The sequence below is a fragment of the Oncorhynchus keta genome, unplaced genomic scaffold (assembly GCF_023373465.1).
Source record: "Oncorhynchus keta strain PuntledgeMale-10-30-2019 unplaced genomic scaffold, Oket_V2 Un_contig_18698_pilon_pilon, whole genome shotgun sequence".
In the NCBI taxonomy this organism is placed as follows: domain Eukaryota; kingdom Metazoa; phylum Chordata; class Actinopteri; order Salmoniformes; family Salmonidae; genus Oncorhynchus; species Oncorhynchus keta.
Window position 1 is genome coordinate 23,044 of NW_026281056.1, and position 4,539 is coordinate 27,582.

Here is a 4,539-nt window from a genome sequence, read left to right on the forward strand (position 1 = left end):
CCCTGTCCTCTGGTGAAGCTATGAGGGTAGATCAGCTAGCAGACAGACCTACTCTGTTACCCCTGTCCTCTGGTGAAGCTATGAGGGTAGATCAGCTAGCAGACAGACCTACTCTGTTACCCCTGTCCTCTGGTGAAGCTATGAGGGTAGATCAGCTAGCAGACAGACCTACTCTGTTACCCCTGTCCTCCGGTGAAGCTATGAGGGTAGATCAGCTAGCAGACAGACCTACTCTGTTACCCCTGTCCTCTGGTGAAGCTATGAGGGTAGATCAGCTAGCAGACAGACCTACTCTGTTACCCCTGTCCTCTGGTGAAGCTATGAGGGTAGATCAGCTAGCAGACAGACCTACTCTGTTACCCCTGTCCTCTGGTGAAGCTATGAGGGTAGATCAGCTAGCAGACAGACCTACTCTGTTACCCCTGTCCTCTGGTGAAGCTATGAGGGTAGATCAGCTAGCAGACAGACCTACTCTGTTACCCCTGTCCTCTGGTGAAGCTATGAGGGTAGATCAGCTAGCAGACAGACCTACTCTGTTACCCCTGTCCTCCGGTGAAGCTATGAGGGTAGATCAGCTAGCAGACAGACCTACTCTGTTACCCCTGTCCTCTGGTGAAGCTATGAGGGTAGATCAGCTAGCAGACAGACCTACTCTGTTACCCCTGTCCTCCGGTGAAGCTATGAGGGTAGATCAGCTAGCAGACAGACCTACTCTGTTACCCCTGTCCTCTGGTGAAGCTATGAGGGTAGATCAGCTAGCAGACAGACCTACTCTGTTACCCCTGTCCTCTGGTGAAGCTATGAGGGTAGATCAGCTAGCAGACAGACCTACTCTGTTACCCCTGTCCTCTGGTGAAGCTATGAGGGTAGATCAGCTAGCAGACAGACCTACTCTGTTACCCCTGTCCTCTGGTGAAGCTATGAGGGTAGATCAGCTAGCAGACAGACCTACTCTGTTACCCCTGTCCTCTGGTGAAGCTATGAGGGTAGATCAGCTAGCAGACAGACCTACTCTGTTACCCCTGTCCTCTGGTGAAGCTATGAGGGTAGATCAGCTAGCAGACAGACCTACTCTGTTACCCCTGTCCTCTGGTGAAGCTATGAGGGTAGATCAGCTAGCAGACAGACCTACTCTGTTACCCCTGTCCTCTGGTGAAGCTATGAGGGTAGATCAGCTAGCAGACAGACCTACTCTGTTACCCCTGTCCTCTGGTGAAGCTATGAGGGTAGATCAGCTAGCAGACAGACCTACTCTGTTACCCCTGTCCTCTGGTGAAGCTATGAGGGTAGATCAGCTAGCAGACAGACCTACTCTGTTACCCCTGTCCTCTGGTGAAGCTATGAGGGTAGATCAGCTAGCAGACAGACCTACTCTGTTACCCCTGTCCTCTGGTGAAGCTATGAGGGTAGATCAGCTAGCAGACAGACCTACTCTGTTACCCCTGTCCTCTGGTGAAGCTATGAGGGTAGATCAGCTAGCAGACAGACCTACTCTGTTACCCCTGTCCTCTGGTGAAGCTATGAGGGTAGATCAGCTAGCAGACAGACCTACTCTGTTACCCCTGTCCTCTGGTGAAGCTATGAGGGTAGATCAGCTAGCAGACAGACCTACTCTGTTACCCCTGTCCTCTGGTGAAGCTATGAGGGTAGATCAGCTAGCAGACAGACCTACTCTGTTACCCCTGTCCTCTGGTGAAGCTATGAGGGTAGATCAGCTAGCAGACAGACCTACTCTGTTACCCCTGTCCTCTGGTGAAGCTATGAGGGTAGATCAGCTAGCAGACAGACCTACTCTGTTACCCCTGTCCTCTGGTGAAGCTATGAGGGTAGATCAGCTAGCAGACAGACCTACTCTGTTACCCCTGTCCTCTGGTGAAGCTATGAGGGTAGATCAGCTAGCAGACAGACCTACTCTGTTACCCCTGTCCTCTGGTGAAGCTATGAGGGTAGATCAGCTAGCAGACAGACCTACTCTGTTACCCCTGTCCTCTGGTGAAGCTATGAGGGTAGATCAGCTAGCAGACAGACCTACTCTGTTACCCCTGTCCTCTGGTGAAGCTATGAGGGTAGATCAGCTAGCAGACAGACCTACTCTGTTACCCCTGTCCTCTGGTGAAGCTATGAGGGTAGATCAGCTAGCAGACAGACCTACTCTGTTACCCCTGTCCTCTGGTGAAGCTATGAGGGTAGATCAGCTAGCAGACAGACCTACTCTGTTACCCCTGTCCTCTGGTGAAGCTATGAGGGTAGATCAGCTAGCAGACAGACCTACTCTGTTACCCCTGTCCTCCGGTGAAGCTATGAGGGTAGATCAGCTAGCAGACAGACCTACTCTGTTACCCCTGTCCTCTGGTGAAGCTATGAGGGTAGATCAGCTAGCAGACAGACCTACTCTGTTACCCCTGTCCTCCGGTGAAGCTATGAGGGTAGATCAGCTAGCAGACAGACCTACTCTGTTACCCCTGTCCTCTGGTGAAGCTATGAGGGTAGATCAGCTAGCAGACAGACCTACTCTGTTACCCCTGTCCTCTGGTGAAGCTATGAGGGTAGATCAGCTAGCAGACAGACCTACTCTGTTACCCCTGTCCTCTGGTGAAGCTATGAGGGTAGATCAGCTAGCAGACAGACCTACTCTGTTACCCCTGTCCTCCGGTGAAGCTATGAGGGTAGATCAGCTAGCAGACAGACCTACTCTGTTACCCCTGTCCTCTGGTGAAGCTATGAGGGTAGATCAGCTAGCAGACAGACCTACTCTGTTACCCCTGTCCTCCGGTGAAGCTATGAGGGTAGATCAGCTAGCAGACAGACCTACTCTGTTACCCCTGTCCTCTGGTGAAGCTATGAGGGTAGATCAGCTAGCAGACAGACCTACTCTGTTACCCCTGTCCTCTGGTGAAGCTATGAGGGTAGATCAGCTAGCAGACAGACCTACTCTGTTACCCCTGTCCTCTGGTGAAGCTATGAGGGTAGATCAGCTAGCAGACAGACCTACTCTGTTACCCCTGTCCTCCGGTGAAGCTATGAGGGTAGATCAGCTAGCAGACAGACCTACTCTGTTACCCCTGTCCTCTGGTGAAGCTATGAGGGTAGATCAGCTAGCAGACAGACCTACTCTGTTACCCCTGTCCTCTGGTGAAGCTATGAGGGTAGATCAGCTAGCAGACAGACCTACTCTGTTACCCCTGTCCTCTGGTGAAGCTATGAGGGTAGATCAGCTAGCAGACAGACCTACTCTGTTACCCCTGTCCTCTGGTGAAGCTATGAGGGTAGATCAGCTAGCAGACAGACCTACTCTGTTACCCCTGTCCTCCGGTGAAGCTATGAGGGTAGATCAGCTAGCAGACAGACCTACTCTGTTACCCCTGTCCTCTGGTGAAGCTATGAGGGTAGATCAGCTAGCAGACAGACCTACTCTGTTACCCCTGTCCTCTGGTGAAGCTATGAGGGTAGATCAGCTAGCAGACAGACCTACTCTGTTACCCCTGTCCTCTGGTGAAGCTATGAGGGTAGATCAGCTAGCAGACAGACCTACTCTGTTACCCCTGTCCTCCGGTGAAGCTATGAGGGTAGATCAGCTAGCAGACAGACCTACTCTGTTACCCCTGTCCTCTGGTGAAGCTATGAGGGTAGATCAGCTAGCAGACAGACCTACTCTGTTACCCCTGTCCTCTGGTGAAGCTATGAGGGTAGATCAGCTAGCAGACAGACCTACTCTGTTACCCCTGTCCTCTGGTGAAGCTATGAGGGTAGATCAGCTAGCAGACAGACCTACTCTGTTACCCCTGTCCTCCGGTGAAGCTATGAGGGTAGATCAGCTAGCAGACAGACCTACTCTGTTACCCCTGTCCTCGGTGAAGCTATGAGGGTAGATCAGCTAGCAGACAGACCTACTCTGTTACCCCTGTCCTCTGGTGAAGCTATGAGGGTAGATCAGCTAGCAGACAGACCTACTCTGTTACCCCTGTCCTCCGGTGAAGCTATGAGGGTAGATCAGCTAGCAGACAGACCTACTCTGTTACCCCTGTCCTCCGGTGAAGCTATGAGGGTAGATCAGCTAGCAGACAGACCTACTCTGTTACCCCTGTCCTCCGGTGAAGCTATGAGGGTAGATCAGCTAGCAGACAGACCTACTCTGTTACCCCTGTCCTCCGGTGAAGCTATGAGGGTAGATCAGCTAGCAGACAGACCTACTCTGTTACCCCTGTCCTCCGGTGAAGCTATGAGGGTAGATCAGCTAGCAGACAGACCTACTCTGTTACCCCTGTCCTCTGGTGAAGCTATGAGGGTAGATCAGCTAGCAGACAGACCTACTCTGTTACCCCTGTCCTCCGGTGAAGCTATGAGGGTAGATCAGCTAGCAGACAGACCTACTCTGTTACCCCTGTCCTCTGGTGAAGCTATGAGGGTAGATCAGCTAGCAGACAGACCTACTCTGTTACCCCTGTCCTCCGGTGAAGCTATGAGGGTAGATCAGCTAGCAGACAGACCTACTCTGTTACCCCTGTCCTCCGGTGAAGCTATGAGGGTAGATCAGCTAGC